The sequence below is a fragment of the Equus caballus genome, chromosome 2, assembly GCF_041296265.1.
Source record: "Equus caballus isolate H_3958 breed thoroughbred chromosome 2, TB-T2T, whole genome shotgun sequence".
Taxonomy (NCBI): domain Eukaryota; kingdom Metazoa; phylum Chordata; class Mammalia; order Perissodactyla; family Equidae; genus Equus; species Equus caballus.
This window is the reverse complement of record NC_091685.1, coordinates 65,356,611-65,376,124: the sequence shown is the minus strand read 5'-3', so window position 1 is coordinate 65,376,124 and position 19,514 is coordinate 65,356,611. Positions and strand designations below refer to the sequence as shown.

Below are 19,514 nucleotides of genomic sequence, written 5' to 3'. Positions count from 1 at the left end.
AAAAAGCCCCAAACTCAGCTGTAGGGATCAGGAAGAGCATCGAGGAAGTGGTGTTAGACAGGTGGGCCTTGAAGGGTGGGCAAGGTGAGGACGGAGGATTAGGAGGGGCAGAGGGTCAGGAGGCAGCGTCCAGGGTGAGGGGCAGGGAGCACAGAATGACGTCCAAGAGCTTGGGCGTTGGGCTCAGTGGGGCCTGGGTCCCCCACTGTGAGCTGGGACTGTCCTGCTGAACGAAACTGCAGTGGGCTCCTGCTCCCCCCTCTCCAGACCTGTGACCTTGGGAATTCATCGAACTTTCTCACACGTGTGAAAGGAGCATAATAAAAACCTCTAGCTCGCTGTGCTGTCCCCAGGAGGAACTAAGACTATGCGTGTGAAGAGGGGAGGACTCGGGACCCACGTGGCTTCTCAGTGACCGTTCATCCATTCATTCATTCAGCGCGTGGTGTTTGGGCCCCTGCTGTGCCAGGCCCTGTGCGTTTCACAGCAGTGAACAAAACCAACGGAAATCCCTCCCTCGTCGAGCTTACGTTATAGTGTGTGTGGGGGGGGGGCGGGATGGAAAATATGAGAGATAAAAGAACTACAGTTAGGCAGTGATAAAGTGAGTGAGTTAGGCAGTGACAAGTGTGATAAGGACAAATAAAGCAGGGATAGAGATGTATCCGGGTGCCACAGAGGGGAATAGGTGTTACGATTGGTTATCATTTAGTTTGGGTGGGAAACAGGTTATATGATTTGCGGAGAGTAGAAGGACAATGTTTCTGTGATTAAGTTGGGTCTTCGAGCGGTGAGGTGGCTTGAACTGTGCTTCGGGGAGGTAAGGTGGCTGCCCCTGATTCCAGGGTCAAAGGGGCCAGGCAGCAGGGAGGCACCGGCAATGGGAAAGGAGAGCGAAGGCGACTGGGAACCAGCCAGCGGAGGAGGAGGCCTCAGATCGGAGCTGGTGAGCACCAACGTGGGGCGGAATCCATCCTGCTTGTGGGTTCCTTGGCCCGATCGATCAGAGCCAGCCTGGGCTGGGAGAAGTGAGGCAGGTGTGAGTCAAGAGGCGTGAGTCAAGAGGCGTGACAGGGGACTCAGAAAACTTCATCCTCCCAGCTGATCACCTCCCTGGAGCCTGGGGAGGTGAGAGGGGCAGGAAGGTAGACACACAGGAGGCTGGAGGGACATGAAAACGAAGTGAATGTCTCTCTTTCCCACTGGCAAAAAGGTAGTGGGTACACAAAGAGTAGGAGTCATCTTGAGATTTCCCCCAAATCCACAGAGCTAGTCCTTATTGCACCAGTATGGCCGTTTCTGTGGACCACCTGGGCTCTGGAACTCAGGGGACCCAATGCCCTGTCGTGGGAAAGGTGGGGGTCTCACTGTGAGAGGTGCGTTCTCTGGGCGGATTTGCCTTCGGGGTGGCTGTTCATCTCTTAAACCAAGTGTCAAGAGCCCGGTTATTTGCGGAGGAACTTCGGCCCGCTCTTCAGCCTCTTTCCCAGGGAACTTGGGGAATATTTACCCAGCAGTTCTCAGCAGAGCCTTGCGAGCTGCTGGCGGGCAGGCGCGACTCAGCACAGCAACATGGAGAAGGGAAGGGATCTGGGAACCGAGGGCCTTGTGGGAAATGTAAATTACCACAATGTAAATAAAGAACTTCCCAGTAAACGCGCAAATGAAAAGCAGGCGGCGATCTCCCGGGAATAGCAATCAGGCTCGGCGTGGTTCTGCCTCGCCCCGACTCTGACGAGAGATGCCTCCCGGAGGCTGCCCGTCTATTTTTAACAGAGGAACCACCTCCGTGTCAGGTGACCGCCCGAGCCACAGAGCAGAGCTCAGGCCGGTGGGAGAGCGGTGTGTCCGGAGCCCTCCCCGACTGGGAGTCCTCTGCCCACAGACGTCCATAAAACCCCTGGACGTGCCCATCTGCCTCTCCAGCCCCTCAGGCGGCCCTTTCACACTCCCCTTTTACAGGGGAGAACACATAACCTACCCCCAACCCAGGCCTCTGCTAGCCCACAGAGCCTTTGCATGAATTAGAAAAGGGGCCCATGTACCTTAAATATAAACAGTTTTTATTACAAAAAAAAAAAAAAAAAAAAAAAGAAAAGGAGAAAATAAAAGGGGCCCTTCCTGGAGTAACTCTTTTAAGTTAGTACCACCTGAAACCCTGGACGGTTCAGCCCACCACTGCCTGGGGAGCTCTCAGGCCCCAGTGGGCAGCAACCCTAGCAACCCCTGCCCTCTGACCCAGCAAAGAGGCCAGCAACGTCACATCCGATCCACCCCTCCCTCCCTTTCCTGCTTCCCACCCACCACCAAGGTCAGGCAACTGTTCCACATTGTGGGGCCAGGAATTGAGCTTCCTAAGGGGCAGGCAGCAAGGAGAAGTGACTGCAGGTCCCTTCCAGAGCAGAGCTGGGATAGGGTGCCATGACGTAGGCCTGTGCTAATGAGTGTGCCAGGCGAATTTATGTAGGAGGGCTCTCTCCTCTGCTGCTGTAGGACTCAGCCAGGAGGCCTGGAACCTCTGTGCCCACCCACACACTCTCAGATAAGTTGGCGTATGTCTACAATGTAAACAGCACCTCTTCCCAAGACATTGCATCCTTGGGCAGTTCACAACATGAACAACTGTTCATGGATGGCATTTTTGTCCAGGTCACACAGCCTGTGAGTTAGGCTTCACACACAAGCCTCATGGCTTCTAGTGGTCCTCACTAGAGAGTTAGTACTTAAGACTAAATCATCTTGAGCTGTATCCTCTTTCTCTGATCCTGCTCCACCTTCACTGCCCAGATGTAGCTTCCCTGGGACCATTGGGGAAGGCCATGTTTAGGGGAGGGAGGAAGATACGGCTCCCCTCAGAGCGCCTTCTTCCCTCTGGAGGAGAAGGGCAGTTCTATTCCCTTAAGCTGCTAACTTCATTAAAAGATATTGATTTGTAAGACACCCGTTGCTGAGGGCTACCCGCCCCTCCCCCCCACCAGCCGCCATGACAGCCTTTGTTCTTGGAACTGGTACCCTTTCATTCCCCATCCGCCATTCCCATCTATTTTATTTCTCATAAAACAGTATTGCTGCAACATCAGGGAGAATTTAAAGAAAAACCATCCGCCATGGTTCCATCTTTGTGGCACAGTTGTCCAATGGTTCTTTCCATGTCCCGTGTTCCCGGGGGCACTTGCCCGTGTGCACGTGTGTTTGTGCGTGGTTGAAGACCTGCTGCACACACACTTTAAGATCCCTGGCTTCTGGAGAGCGGAAGCATTTGGAGACTATCTCCCAGCTCCCCGCGTAGGTGGGGTGGGGCTTGCCGCCTCTCCTCAGGGTGATGTGTTTGTTGGCGGGAACCAAAGGGGAGAAGTGAAGTTTTGTGGACGGTCTTGGGGGTGATTTTATTTTTTATCCACAAGGCAGAGCAAGTGGATCTTGGTCCCGTGGCGATTCTCAGGAACAGACGGCTAGAAACAGATTCGATCAGTGAAAGCTGTTTCCAGAGAGGACGCGCCATCGGTAAATTCCTGCCCTGCCCGCGGTCGGTGGGGGCGCACCTGTCTGCGGGAACCCGTGGGGCCGCGAAGGGGCGGAGGGGCGGTGCCGGCGGGAGCAGGGCGACAGGTGACAGGTGACGGTGCCGGCCGGGCTGCGGTCCTCCCTGGGACGCGCTGCCGCCTGGCTGCCCCCGCGCTGTCTGGGAATGAGGAAGACATCAGTTCCTCAGGGCCAGCTTTCTTTCTAATTAGCGCAAGGAGGATCAGGACCCATATTTGCCCGTGATGGGTGGGCTCGCCCAGGCCGGCGGGGACCGTGACTCAGGGCAGAGGGTCGAGCGTGCCGAGCTGGAGTCGCGAGCTTCCTTAAGGCAGAGACTTTAGACATAAAATGAGCCGTATGCCCCCAGTCCTGGCCCCCTCCCTTTTATCGTCACTGAGGGAGGGAGGCCTGGAGGAGGAAGATTTGTCTCAGGTGACACCCCGCCCACCCCAGCGTAGGGCGTGGCAGGTGAAGGGCAAGCTGGGCGTCAGCCCCCTGAACGCCTCTGCCGGCCCCACTGAAGCTCTTCCCCACCCTGACGTAGCAGCCCCTTCAGCGCTGTGACCTGGCATTCCCTGAGTCCAGACCAGAAGAGTGGCCTGAAATGGCCCCGGGGTGACTCTCGCGGGCAGGGGAATGACAATATCTGTAAGAGTTGAGCCCTGGGGGTGGGTGATCCAGAAGGGGGTTGGTGGAGGTGCTGCTGTGAACGGGGCTGGTAGCTTGCAGGAGGTCAGCCTGTGGTTTCCACATAGCAGAGTCTGGGCCCTCCCGGAAGTTCTGATTTGCAAAGAGGGGCCTTTCTCAGCAGAGGTAGGCAGGTTGTCCCTGCAGCTCTGGGCCAGGCTGGCAGCTCTCTGGGTTCAGGAAGGCGGGGAGTGAGATGGTGTGCAGGGAAGGGCTTGTGGACAGAGGAGCTACACACCCATGCATGCACACGCATGCACCGGCATGCACATGTACCCCTATGCATACATCCACGCACATGCATACGCATCGTCATTGCTGCTAGAGGTGATGGTGACACGGTCGTTTCCAAGGGCTTCTAGCTAGGCAGGAGCATTTTGTTCATTTTCAGTCAGGTGGCACTGTTGTCGGAGAGATTGGGTCCCGGGTTGACCTCACGCCCTCCCTTCCTCTGCCAGGCCTTCTCCCGTCTCCCTCCCCCTTCTCTCCCTCTTGTCCTCCTTCTGCTCTTGTCTGGGGCACTGGGTCCCACACCTGTTTACCTCTTGATTTGCCAGCTTTGGTGACAAAGCATGTGTCACTGGATGTGTGGACACGACCTTGTCTCGTTCAGCCGGTGCAGGGAGGGGAGAACGTGGAGCTGAGCTATACTGGAAAGAGGTGGAGGTGTGTGAAAGGGAACAGAGAGGAGGGCAGCCCCGTCCTGGGCTGGGACCGCGTGGCCTTCCTGCAGTGGCTGCAGAGTGGAAAGGACAGGCAGCAGACATAAATCAAAACCTTGCATCTGCTACTACTGAGCTGTGTGTCCCTGGGCAAATTATGTAAACTCTCTGAGCATTTGTGAAATGGGGATTATGATCCTCCCAGGGCTGTTATGATTAAATGGGTTGAGTAGGGTGAAGCTGGCCAGAAACAGCAAACCCAGGCTGGAGACAGGCACAGAGAGCTCCTGCCCCAGGGCTTTCCTGGCCGAGGGCACTGGGGCATTGTGACAGGGCGTAGACCACACTGTTTCGGGTGTCTTGCTTTTTCGTCTATGTGGACATTTCTATCGTCTTTGCAACTGCCCTGACCATCCAGCTCAGGCGTCCCTCCCCAGGGAGTTCTGCCTGACTGTCCTTGTATGCCCCGTGCTTGCCAGTCATGACTCCAGTGTGTGACGTTCTGCTGTTGACATTCACCCACTGTCTGTCGTGCCCTCCAGGGTGGGGGTCAGGACCGCTTCAATATCTCCAGTTCTGGCCTGAGCACAGGACCGAGGCATTCAGCAAACGCTGTCCAAATGAAAGGCAAAAAACACCCAAAAAACAAAATCCCATAGTTCTTGTCCTCAAGCCACTCAGGGTAGCAGAGGAGACAGACATGATGTCAATTTCAGCCATTTGCTGAGTTCCTACTCTGGGCCAGCCTGTGTCAGCCACACATGCCCCGCCCTTCCCCCCAAGACCCCACTGTAGGTCTAATCTCTCTACAGCGCTGGGAGGGTTCTGGAGGTGCTGTAAGAGCAGAGGCAGACTGTGCCTCAGGGATGGCTCAGAGGAGGTCACAGCTGAGCCAAGTCTTGAAGGGATGATGGAAGTTCACCAGGAGACTGGAATTCCAGGCAGAGGGAACAACATATGCAAAGTTACAGAGGCATGAAAGAATGTGAATGCAAAATGTGACTTGGTTTTCTGAAAGCTAACTCTGGCCAGGTGAGGAGGCTGGATGGATGGAAGGGAGCCAAGTCAAGGGGTGAGCAGTGGTGGGTACAAGGTCCCAGGGCATTCTCCACACAGTGTACCCCTGCTGGCTTTCCCATCTGCTCCAGCCTCAGGCCTCTCCTCCCTACCCCTTCAGCTCCCTTCAGAGGTCCAGAATTTTCTGTCTTGCTGTTAGATTACGTCCAGCTGCAACCAATTTCTGATCGTGGACTGGATGTAAGACTCCAGGCCCTGTGGTCCGAAGACTGAAGGTTGACCTACCTGAGCTTCTGGAAAATGGGTACTCTCAGGAGCTCCGCCTGCCTCAGAGGAACATTGCAAATGACAGGGTGGGTAGGAATGTGCCTCCAAACTAGGGAGGAGAGGACATTCTTCTGTGGGAGCGTCCAATCTTGACTGGAAATGGAAAGAAGGGAGGAGAGGAAACCAACTGGGACCCAAGGGGGAGGGATGGGTGCAGAAAACCAGAGTGAGAGCGAGAGCCGGGCGGGCGGGAGGAGAGGCCCCTCTGCCCTGGGCACTCCGTTCATTCGCTCACTCACTCATTCGTTTGACAAATACTTACCAAGCACCCTCTGCGTGCCAGACTCCGCTGGAGGCACTGGGGATTTGGTGGTGAAGAAGACGCACAAGATTTCTACCTTCACGGAGTTTGCATTCTGACGGGGAAGGCAATAAACCAGCACAATGAATCATTTTAATTTCTGACGATAACAAGTGCTATGGAGAGAAAAGGCTGGGGACGGGGGCGGCGCCTAGGGGGACGGTGCTGCTTCAGATTCGGTGGCTGGGGGCAGGCTGGCTGTGCTGTGGCATCTAAGCAGAGGGCTTGGGGATGGTTAGGAGCACAGCAGATCTGAGACGATCGGGGAGACAGGTCTTCCAGGCAGGGGAACGGCAAATATGAAGGTCCCAGAGTGGGAACATGCTTGGAATGTGTGAGGGCCAGCAAGGAAGCCAGTTTGGTCGGAGCGGAGTGAGTGAGGAGGACAATGGTAGGGGGTAGGGAGGCAGGCCATGGGAAGAACTGTGGATTTTATGCCAAGAATAACAGGAAGATGCTGGAGGGCTTTTGATATAGGAAGATGTATTAGAGTTTTCCAGAGAAACAGAACCAATAGGATATATAGAGATACATAGAAAGAGGTTTATTGTCAGGGACTGACTCATGCAGTTATGTAGACTGAGGAGTTCCAGGATCTGCCATCTGCAAGCTGGAGGCCCAGGAAAGCAGGTGATAGAATTCAGTCCTAGTGCGAAGGCCTGGGAATCAAAAGCACTGATGTCCGAGGGCAGAAGGTGAATGTCCCAGCTCAAGAAGAGAGAGTGAATTCGCCCTTCCTCTGCCTTTCTGTTCTCTTCAGTCCCTCGCCGGTTTGGATGATGCCCGCCCACACCCTACCCCCCAGTGTGATGGCATTAGGAGGTGGCGCCTTTGGAAAGTGATCAGGATTAGGTGAGGTCATGACGGAAGGGCCCCGGTGAATGGGATTAGTGCTGTTTTTAGAGTCAGGAGAGAGCTTCTTTCCTGTCCCTGTCATGTGAGGATACAGTGAGGAGTCGGCAGTCTCCCAACCAGAAAAGGGCTCTCACCAGAACCCAACTGTACCGACCTCCTAATCTTGGACTTCCAGCCTCCAGAACTGCGTGAATAAATTTCTGTTGTTGGTAAGCCACAGGCGATGGTATTTTTGTTACAGCAACCAACCCTAATGGGTTAAGACACCTGGGCAGCTGTAGGGCTTGGAGACAGAAACTTGGTAGTCTTCAGTGTGTAGATGATATTAAAAGCCATGGTCTGGATGAGACCATTTAGGGGAAGAATAAAGAGGAGGCAGCAGGGAGATCTGAGTGGTCACCGAGCCAGAGGAAACCTGGAAGGATGTCTGGGAACCAAGGAAAGAAAGGATTCCAACAGATAGAGAGTGACCAACTGAATTAGATGTTGCTACAAGGCCAAGTAAGATGGGTGCTGGGAGCTGAACCCCTGACTTGGGATGACTAAGGGCTGTGCTGACTTTTGACAAGAGTGATTTTGGTGGGAGGTATGAACAAAAGCTTGACTGGAGAGAATGGCAGGTGATGGCAGGGACTACTGACTGTTTATTTCAGATGTTCTGCTCCAAGGGGAAGCTGAGAAATAAAGGGTGGGAGCTGGAGGGACTGTGAGGTCAAAGGTGGTTCTCATTTTTGAAGGTGGGAAATACCACAGCACGCTTCCATGCGGATGGGCATGAGCCAGACGAGAGAGCCATTGATGGTGCAGGAAAGAGTGGGGAGAGTTGCTGAGTCCCTGCACAGGCACTGGGGAACAGGGCCAGCTGGGAGTGTGACTGTCCATCCTCGGGGACAGGAGGGAAGGCGGAGTGCAGGGTACATGTGTGAGTGGTTGGTAGATGTGGTCTTGGGAGGAGGGTAGTTCTCTACCAAACAGCTCTTCTCTTTGAAAGAATAATGTCTCTGTCTATTGCCTCTTCCCTGAGAGCTTCTCTCCTCTTCCTCAATGGCCTGTTGGGGATCCCAAAAGGCGGGGTGCATTTTTTTATAAAGAGAAAGTTGCTTCCCCACTCCTTTCCTCTCCATCCCATCACTTTTCTGTCCCTTGGACTCAGCTGGGGACCTAAAACACGTTTCTGTTAACACACCTGTCTTTTTCTCATTGTTCTTCATAGAGTTGTAGACTGGCAGAGCTGGAGGGACCTCCGAGGCCACCCAGCCAGTTCCACCCCTTTATTTTTACAGATGAGGAGTCGTGGCTCTGAGAGACCAAGTGACTCTCGCCAGCCAGGACTTTGATATGAACACCACTATTGCTGAGTTCAGCCATAATCGCAACACCAGCCGATGGCTGGACGTACACCTGGAATGACGTCATTGCTCTGTTGCTGATGCTGCACTCTTGCCCTACCTGTACCTGGCATGTTCTCTATGCTACTTAGCCCAGCATCAGTGAACCAGTCCTGGACGAGGCCTATATTACAGATCTCACAGATCAGACCGTGGATGTCATGCTAGCCACTGCAGCCCCAGACCTGGGGGGGATGGGAAACTACTCCCGGCTTTCCTTTGCAGATATTTACATTCTGCAAGTGAAAACCCTGAGGAACTGAGGAACAGAACATATTGCTCAAGGTCACAGAACAACTACTGGTGGACACCTGCTATCTCGATGGCTACAGCAACAGGCCCTGAGAAGGCAGCAGATGCTGTAATTCCTAGTTGGCAATGGTAAACTGAGGCACAGAAGAGGAAAGCGGCCTCTTCAGCTGCCCTGTGGGGGCACCAGGCAGGAGGACTCAGTCTTTCCGTGGTTGCCTTGTGTTGACTGTAGTTGTCCCTTGGTGATTCTTAAAGGATTTTTAAAGGTAAATAGAAAATGATGATAGAAGACTCTGCCCATCAGTTTGGCTAGCTTTTTCTTTTTCTTTCTTATTTCTCATCCATTACTAGAAGAAGGTATTAGCCATTCCATTTTGGTTTTATCAGGCCTGTGTGTCCCTTGGAGCTGCCCTTGCAAGCCGCCGGAGAGGTGGGAGCATCCACAGGTTTGCATTTCTGTCCTGCAGAGGAGGGTTTGATCACCAAGGCTGCTCTGTGGCCTGTTGTTTAGTTTCCTTCTCTCAGACTTCCCAGCAAAGAATGGGTGGCGATGGTGTTGGCAGATCCGGCTGGCCCTGCCAGGTTTGGGTCTTCAGGCTGTTCTCTCTCCTGGGCACAGGGCTGCCCCTGGGCGGTGCTAACCGCAGCCCCTGCAGAGAGGCACAGGGAGCAGCAGCCGGCCCCCAGCCCAGGGCTGTGTTCTAAGCGTCTGGTTCCACTTCAGGCATCGATCTCTCTGCAAATACATAATGCACAGCACCAACCACCTCTGAGCCCTTCTGCCCGATCCTGAGAAAGGGGGAACAGATAGAGGTTTTGGCTACACCAAGTAAGAATAAAGCGAGGCAGTGAGGGAGGCCAAGAGAAGATTTCGTGAAGCCAGTCGTTCCGTTCTAGCCATGAGAACCCCAGATGAGACTTTTACAAGAAGAAGCTGCCCCGCAGAAGCCGGGCAACAGAGCGTCCATTCCCAGGGAGAGCTTCTGAGCTCCCCAAAGCCCAGAGCCATTTACTCTCCCCAGGAAAGTTTCCTGCCACAAAAGCCAGCCACTTCTGCAGCGTGACCTCCAAAATGACAGCTGGGGTGGCAGTCACAAGGATCTTGTCCTGACTCATCCCCAGCAGATGCCCTGTTGATCCCATTGATAAAAGCTCGCAGCCACCGCCGCCACTGTGCGCCTGGGCAGCCAGCCAAGCAGGGCTTCATTCACTGACAGGCGGCCGGGCCGGGGGGAGTGGGGTAGGGAGGTGCAGGGGGACACAGGCCAGGGAGCAGCTGAGCAGAGGCCCCGGTCTGGCCCAGGACTAAGTGAGCCAGGGGCATCGGCCAAGGGGTGGCCACCTGCAGGTTGGGGCTCCGCAGGACGGGAAGTAGCCCAACTCCTGAAGGCCACAGGTCTGCTCAAGAATCCAAGAGTAACCCAGACAGGGTACCCCCGCCCATGGCTTCCTGGGCCTGCAAAAGGCCTCTGGGAACGACTGGATCAGTTCTTCCCAAACCTTGGGGCTCGTGAGAATCACCTGGGGTGCTTGTAAAATACAGATTTCCAAGTCCCACTTGGAAAACGCGCCCTTGAGGAGTTGGCCCCAGGAATCTGTATCTTTAACACATTCTCCAGATGTTTCTCAGGGTCCGTGCAGTCCTGGCCTGGCCTTTGGGGACCACTGTAGAGGCTGCACCCTCTTCCAGGTGCCAAGGCAGGACTCAAGTCGAAGCCATCTAGGAAACTTGCCGGACTCTACAGCTGCTCATGGGCATAGACTTTTGGGACCTACAGATCCTTTCAGTTTCGATCCTGCAACCATCTCGTTGTGGGTGTGGTAGGAAAATTGTACAGTGCACCCCTGGCCCAAGAAGGTACTGCCCTGTCACTCTCGATCCTATTGCTACCAAACCCGAAGCGAGGTCCCTCACCTGCCCGCAGCAAGCCAAGCTGTGACACCTGGTGTCGTGGAAGAAAGCAGGAATTTTACTGCAAGGTGCTGAGCAAGGAGAACGGGCAGCTAACGCTGTCATGCCAAACTCCCCGAAAAGCTACAAGCAAGGGTTTTTATTTAGGGCTTTAGGTAGGGGAGGGGAAGCATGTGGCCTTGGGGGCTGAAGTTTTAGAAGTCCTCTTTGCAGGCACGACTTTCACATTTCTTCACCGGCCGCACATGCAAATTTGGCGGTGTGTGTGGGGGGCGGTGTGTGTGTTACATGTGGTGGATTTTTGGTCTGTGATGTCTAAGTTTACAGTCAGTCCTTGTAGCTTCTCAGTGCTCCCGCGAGATGCTGGGTCAGGTGGGGGCTGTCAGCTGTCCACCTGCTGTTCTGCAAGGCGAGCTCAGGAACTTTGATACTTGGTTTCCACATCATCCTTGTTGGTAGGAGGCTCCGTTTCACCTGAATCCAGGGAAATTTCAACTCTTTCGTTCTGGGTTTCACTATTACCTGGTGTTAATATATATGTGGCCCTTATCACTCTCTGAAACACTTTATTACTTGCTTACTGGTTAGTTGTCTATCTCCTGCCGTTGAAACTGTGTTTCCACAAAAGCAGGGGCCTCTTCTGTGCTGCTGACTGCTGTCTGCCTAAGACCCAGAAACGAGCTGGCATGTCCCTGGGCCTCTATCCCTGCTTGTGTGTTGGATTTGGTTTACAAGATACAAGAGGCTCTCCAGAAATCTCCCAGAGCTGCCTGGGTTTTCAGGGAAGCACCGGCACTCGCTGTCCCTCTGCCCCTCTTTAGCAAGAGCAGGCGGGGGTCCCTCCAGAGGCCAGGGCATTTCAGCTCCTCCCAGTGACAGGGCGTCCCACAGGGCCTGGGGGGTGGCTTTTATTTGTTTAGTTGGTTGTTTTTTAAATGAGTCTCCCTGCAAAATGTTATGTATATCTTACTCAAGTCTTGACTCGATGACATTCCTGGAACAAAGAGACGTTCTTTAGGCCCTACCCACGATCCACACCTCCACTCGCTGAACGTCGATAGTCACGTGGAGAGAGCTCTGCGTGGGCTTCTGCAAGTCTGAAACCATCTCGTCACCGGGCGCAGAGGTGCTGGTGGGCGGGGAGTGAGAGGGGGGGGAGGCCGCCACGGAGATGGGAGATGGTGGTCTCCCTTCCCGCCAGGGAGAACCCAACTTCCTTTCTGCCTGATGTGCTCTCAACAGCCTGTTTTGCAGAACCACAGGCAAAGTTGAAAATAAAGACAGAATACCGGTTGCTAATGGGGTGTTAGGAGCAACTGAGAAGGTTCCAAGTTCAGCCCTACAGTCCACGTAGGCGCTAGATTTCCACGTGGCTGAGTGTCGCTGGAGCAACACGTGGCATGCGGCTACTGCTTTGCCTGAGTGTGGGGTGTGTGTGTGTGTATGTGTGTGTGTGTGTGTGTGTATGAGAGAGAGAGAGACAGTCCCGTTGTCATCACTGGGTTGTGGAAGAGGCGGTGCTGTTCCATGCAGGAGTCAGGAGAACCCAGGCTTGGGGTCCAGGCCGCCCTCTGAGAACCTTCTGAGGAAAGCGTTAAACCTCTCCAAGCTCAGGGTCCCATCGGTACAGCTGGGACTTGCCCGCCAGTCATGGGGGTGTTGTGAGGAATAACAGAAAAGTATTCACTTAGCAGAGTTCCTGGGACCACGTAACTCTGTTTTTGCTCTTGCTATGGCTATCATTTGGGTGTGTGTGTGTGTGTGTGTGTGTGTGTGGTAAAATATACATAAAGTCACCATGTTAAACATGTTTAACTGCACAGTTCAGTGGCATTGAGTACATTCACATTGTTGTACAAACATCACTACCATCCATCTCCAGAACTTTTCATTTTCCCAAACTGAAATTCTGTCCCAATTAAACAATTCCCCAGTGCCCTCTGCCCCCAGCCCCTGGCAACCCCCATTCTCCCTTCTGTCTCTATGAATGTGACTACTCTACGTACCTCATATAAGTGAATCGTACAGAGTTTGTCCTTTCGTGCCTGTTTTATTTCACTGAGCATAATGACCTCGAGGTTCATCCATGTTGAAATGTGTCAGAATTTCCTCCCTTTTTAAGGCTTAATAATCTCCCACTGTGTGGATATACCACATTTTGTTTATCCATTCATCCTTTGATTGACATTTGGGTTGCTTCTACCTTTTGGCTATTGCAAATAAGGCTGCTATGAACACAGGTGTGCAAATACCTCTTCGAGTCCTGGCTTTCCATTTTTCTGGGTCTATACCAGAAGAGCAATTGCTGAATCATATCGTAATTCTATGTTTAACTTTTTGGGGAACCATCATACTGTTTTCCACAAAATGTACTGTTTTACCGTCCCACCAACAGTGTACCAGTGTTCCAATTTCTTCACATCCTTGCCCAAACTTATTTCCTGTTTTTTTAAAAAAATAATAGTCATCTTATGGCTATTGTTTTTTAAGTTACTAGTGTTGAGACATAGTAAACGTTTCTTTTTTTCCATGTTTCTTGGTGGGATCCACTAAGCCATACCAGTGTACTGTGTGTGGTGGAGACCACAGAAATTCAGTAAAGAAGGGGAGCGGGAAGAAGACGGGATGAGAGGAGCACTGTGTAATTTATCGAGAGCTAAGTATTACGTAATTTGTGGAATGTGTAGAAGGTACACACTGATGCGGAGTGCACACTGCTGGAGGTGTGTGGCGGCTGCCCCGTGAGTGCGTGTTGGGCGGACTAGGCATCAGTCTGGGAGGAAGAACTAGCATTTATCAAGTGCCAATAAGCTGTCAGACCCAATGCTGGGCATTTACTCCTCCTGGTAACTGTGTTTTGGAGGAAGTGATGAGTCTATGTACAAATAAGAAAATTGAGGCCCAGGAAAACTGGTGAGGAGCCAGTGTTCCCGTGGCTGGTGAGGGGCAGAGTCGGGATTTGAACCCAGGCCCTCCGTCTCCACATTGGAACTGAGGAGGCCACCACATTTGTGCCTGCCCTGGCCTTAATGCATAACCTGACCATAGACAAGTTGTTCTCTCTTCTGAGCCTTGATGTCCTCATCAGTGACGTGGGGGTGGAATGGAGAGCCATTTGAGCCCCAAGGTCCTCTGCTTCTGTGGGGCTCTTCCCTCCACCTCATCTTGGGAGAACTTAGGCCTTTGGGCTGGGCAGGGAGGGGCCACCACGTCCCTGCCCAGCCATGAGCTCGAGGGGCCCACAATCATGTGCAGGTGTGTGCAATGGCAGGAAAGGCCCAGCCAACAAGAAAGTCTAAATGAGGATCACCTGAAGAGCCTTCTGGACACGTCTACAGGCACTGGCCCGGCATCGGGGGCTCGGCTTGCTGCCCAGCTGCAGCCCTAGTCTCAGGCTGGTGGCCTCCATCTCCCAGACCCAGACTTTCCTCCTGTGGCTGATGATGAGGAGGAGGAGGAGGCGGAGGATGGCTAGACTTTCTGGAGTGTTTACCATTTCTAACAATAAGCACTAGAGATGAATTATTTAGTTTAACCTCCCAATAACGAACTCTGTGAGGTAGGTAGTGGTGGGATCCCTTTGCTACAGAAGAAACGGAAGCCTAGAGTAGTTATGCAACAGTCCCACAGACCCCAGGATGGAGGGGCCGGATTTGAGGACCTGCCCTTCCTCTGCTGCTGGCATTACTGGGACAATCAGAACCAAGCTGATGTAAGAACATATATAAGAGTGACTTCCGGGTGGAAAATGTAATGCAAAGAACAAACAAGGTACTTTTATGGGTAAACAAAGACCAGTGGAGTTGAGGGTAGAAAGCTAACGTCTTGTAGAAGCTGTTTATCCGCCCCAATCCTCAGTTTGCTCATCTGTAAAATCAAAAAACCACTGCACCCCCAGCTCATGAGACAGAGTTGGTGGGAGGGTGATGTGAGAGAACAATTCTAGCCTTGCTTAAAAAGCCATAAAGCACAGTCCATGCTGGCTGATAACAGAGAGAGGCCTGGGGGCCAGGCCATCAGTGGGAATGCTCATTCGTTTGGTAGAAGTTTCCTGGGCTGACTCTGTCGAAAGGAGGTGACATTCAAAGATGTCCGAGACCCGGTCTCTGCCCTCCGGGAGCTGTTTGGATGGCGGGCAAAGAGACCAAGGCACACATAACCAAAAACCAACTCCTCAAGGCAGAGAGTGCGAAGTTTCTCGAAGGCGGAACCTCCAGAGAGCCTGAGGTAGGTTTGGGAGGAAGAAGTCAGGGCAGGCTGCCTGCAGGAGGCGGGCAGCCTGGGAGGGAGAGGGTTGATTTCCGATTTCCATAGACATGCAGCGTGGGAGCTGAGTGCTCACTGTGCCCCATCTGGGAGACTCGTTCCCCCACCCCACTTCTCATCCTTGTCTCTGCTGGGAGTCCTCCTGCTAAGAGCGGTCATCTTCTTTTCCTCCTCTTCTTCAGCAGAGGTGCACTGCGCATGTATTATTATGATAATTAAGTTAATATTTTATATTTTATAGGCTTAAATCTTTCATTCTCCCATAACGCACGGAGTCCCTGGGGAACCCAGAGTGCTCCGAGAACTCCATGGAGGTCCCAACTGAAAAGAAGCTCCGCTGGGTGAGCCTCAGCTGCCCAGGGCTGGTGAGGGGGCACCGCCATGCCCAGAGATCTAGCAGGACGACGCACAGGCTGTCCCAGCCTCTGCGTTACAGTCTGGCTGCTGGGCCAAGCTCAGCCCCGGGCTAGCTGGCAGCGCTGGCCGGTCTCCACCCATGTCTGCGGAGTTCCGGAGACCTGTCAGGGGAAGGATCGTGTGGGGCCTCCTCCTCAGGCCCCGGGGGCTAGGCGTTCCTGGGGGAGCTGCTCCCACTTCTGCAATGGCAGGGGCTGTGACAGCACCCACTTCGGGGACCCTAGTGTTAGTAGTAAATCGACAAAATGGTGTGAAGTGAAAAGGGCAGAGGGCAGAACAGTGTGTTTCCAATACGTCCTAGGGATAAAAAGAGGGGAAGGTGGGACAGTGTATGTGTATTTGCTCATATCCGCATAAAGGACCTCTGCAGAGTCAGAGTATGGGGGCGGGGTGTGGGGTGGCCAGAGGACTTTATACACACACATATATATTTACAATATGTGTGTGACTGTACACTCAAACATGTATATGTAGGTATATATATAAATTTTTGAACAATTTGATTATATTAAATAGTACATTAAAACCATTTTTATTGTCTTCTTCACCAATAGTGTGAGGCCCCCGGGGCTTCTGCGCCCTGGCCTGGGCCAGGTGGAAGGGGGCTTGCCTTCAAGCCTTGCCAAACCCCCCCACTGCCCAGGGCTCTGGGCCCTGGGCCCCACTCCTCTCCCTCCAGCCTCCTGCGTCTGTCCCCTGGGACTTGGCTTCCCTCACAGCTCCCTGTCCCCCAACTCAGCTCCCCACCTTTCCTGCTTTCTGACCTGCATCTTCCACATCAACCCCCGTGCTCACCTGTCTCCTCCACCCGGCTGCTCAGCAGGTCTGTCAAATCCATTTGTTCTGAGATGTTCACAGCCGTGGATGACACATGTCAACCAGACAGCACCCCCAGCCCCGACTGTGATAGTAATCCGTTCTCATGGGATAAAACATCCATTTCTAAATGGCCCGCCATCAACTGCCCGCTACCCCGAGATCAACTGTCAACTCTTTCGTTCCTCTCCTTTGCTTTGCCAACATTTGCAAAGTCAACATTATTTTCAAAGCTAAGTTGATATCATGCCCTTCCTATAATTTTCTGTTTTGCTTGTTTTCCCTGAATATTGTTATAAGCATTCTCCAAGTTTTTATAAACTCCTCGTCAATAGCATTTCTAAAATTTATCATAGAGATGTATGTACATCGAACTCCCTAATTTCTAAACAGCGTTTACACTCCGACCCTGGCCGGGGCAGTAACCATACCTCAAATGCTTGTGGAGGGGATGGAACGTGCTGATGTCCATAAAGGGCCTGGACCTCCATCAAGCCTGGAGCAGACGTCCGAAAAATTCCCTGCGGATCCTCTTGACCAATACACCCACCTGAATCTAGGAGTCTTCTTCAGGCCTCCAACACTAAGGTCTGGTGTTCCCTGTGAGAAAGTGACAGTTGTGACCAGTGATTCCCATCCGACAGGAGGCCACTGGAGCCCAGAAGGAAGGAAGGAAGGAAGGGGCCCATTTCTGAGGAAGGGAAGTGGAAAGGGGGGCACCTTTGCCTGTCTGCCCCCTCTCCTGGGCTTCTCATTGCACGGCCTCGTTCTTCTTCATACTTCCTCACCTCCCTCAACTGAGGGAGGCGGAGGCCTGGCTGGAGCGGGGGTGGGAAAGGTGAGCACTTACTCAAGGGCGGGGAACTCCAGGCCTGGGGGCATGAATAATTCAGTGTATCAGCAGTCAGCAACCTATGCTTTTGAGGAGTGAATGGGAAGCTTGTTCTGCTGAGGGGCTGACATCCTTTTGCTCTTTGGGGAGCAGCTTTTCCCTGTTCCATGGAACTCTGGCGTGAGCTGCCTTGGTCAGCTTGTTGAGCGGGAGCTGTATGCGCAGGTAGGGCCTTGGACATTTGCTCATTCATTCAGCAAACATGTATGCAACCACTTGCTGTCCTGGGGGCTGTGCTAGGGAGGGGTGAATACAAATAAGAGTTGGGTGCAAGTCCTTGGGGAGGGTGTGTGGTCATCACGGGGGCCCAGCCAGCCGCCAGTGCCGACATCTCCCCGCCTCACACCGAACAATCTCATTCCTCCTGCTCACCTTGGACATTGAGGTGGTCTCCACTCCGAGTCCTTTGTTGGCACCTGCCATGTCGCCATCTAGGCGCCATTGTCTTCATCTGTAAAAGGACAAAGGTATGCAGAGGTCCCTCATGGTCCCTCCAGTAAGCGCTCATCCAACACACACAGGCCGTGTCTGGTAAGACGGGGGCGTGGCCTCAGCCCACCCAGGGTTGTGTAGGCTCTCCAAAGCTGCAGAGCTTCTGCCTCCAGGCTTTATCAGTCCGGTCACTCTGTTGCCCTCACAGGTCCTCAAGTTCTCTCCTTCCGTGTGCCTCCCTCTGCCTTTTGAATCCATGCTTTGCCTCCTTTCTGTTTCAGATCTGTTAAGTTAGCTCTGAACTGGATTTTTATGACTTGAATACTTGGCGTGTTTCCTCCTCTTGGCTTTTCATTGGTGAAGCAGGTGAGCTGAGCGGGTCCTTTCCTTCTTGGGCCTCTGTAGCAGCTTTTACTCTTCAGGCTTTTTCTTGCTTGAGTTTGCTTGGATCTCGCTGGCTCCAGCTGGGTTCTGGGTCCTCCCTGAACAAGCTGCTGTGGCCAGGGGAACATGAGCTCCGAGCGGCCACATCTCAGTGACCTGCATTCCCTGAAGTGGAGAGTGGAGGGTGAACTGAGAGTTGGGAGTGTGGGGAGGCTCCTTACTGGAAAATGGGTGAACGGAACCAGGGAGCTAAAGCAACAGAAACCCGCCTAACGCCCTCTGGCCAAACTGAACAAAACTAATTATTTCTCCAAATCCACAAAGGACGAAAATCACTAAATTTATTAAATGACTAAAACTACTTCTCTGAGTTCCTGAAATATCCTCTTCCCCTCTCCCCTCAATTTATTAGTGTCCTCACGCCCCACAACAAATCTTTTCCTGCTCTTTGGTTTAATTATACTTAAAATACCTGTGTGACCTTGGGTGAATCCCATGACCTCATGGGGATTCAGATCCCTTATCTATAAAATGAGAGGGTTGGCCCAAATTATTAATTTTCTAACATTTTAAAAGCAGAGGCATCTTTTTCTCAAATTAAATCCCACACAAAGTCCCAAAATGCAAAATAGATATGAGTTATGTTGTTTGTATAAAAAAGGGCTCCATAAGTTAAAACTTAGAATATTCACTTTTTATTAAATAGGTAAATGAGAAAAAAATGGATCTATTCTGACAACACACAGATTTGAAATCTTGGGTTATAATCATATACTTATCAGTCTTGGCATTCAATTATTCCATTTTACATGTGTGTAACCCAGTTTCAAGAAAATTCTGATCAGCTGAAGTCAATAGTTGTAAATGGTGAGGGCTCCATTTACGTTACAGCTCCATTCCAGCAGCTCAACTTATAATTGTTGAGCTGTTTCCTCTTCAGTGAAACAGATCCAGAAACTTGACAGAGGAATAGTGGATAATTTTTTAGCATCACTAAACGACATCCGTTCCTTATCATAAATGTGAATGGGATAATAATAAATAGAAAAGGCGTTGACGTTATCTGTGAGATGATGACGCGTGACGGGTTGTACATTCTCTGTGATTGCACAGCTGGCTTTCACACCCAGTCTGGGAGGCATCTCGAGCGTACATACGCCTGGCACTCACTGAGCACAGCGCACAGGAGCTGTCTTCCTGTGCTGGCAACGCGTCTAACAGGATTGGGCGTGCACAGCTCTATGCACACAGAAGACCTCCGTGCAGTCACAGCCGTCTTCCAGGGAGTTCAAACATGAGAGGCTCCAGGCCTGGCCTGCACAAATGTGGCATAAGCCGGTGGCCCAAGTTAATGGTACTGGCGGCTTCCAAGGTGTCAAAA

At 52.5% G+C, this 19,514-nt stretch overlaps 1 protein-coding gene and 1 long non-coding RNA gene across 2 annotated transcripts in view; both read left to right on the top strand.

Moving 5' to 3' along the window:
• The window catches only part of XKR6 (XK related 6), a 309,836-nt gene that overhangs the window by 166,671 nt on the left and 123,651 nt on the right, over positions 1-19,514 (top strand). The window lies entirely within an intron of this gene.
• Positions 513-9,303, top strand: LOC111772515 (uncharacterized). Its single transcript, XR_011430679.1, has 5 exons — positions 513-604; positions 846-946; positions 3,405-3,504; positions 6,091-6,244; positions 8,658-9,303. It is a non-coding gene; the product is annotated as an uncharacterized lncRNA (long non-coding RNA).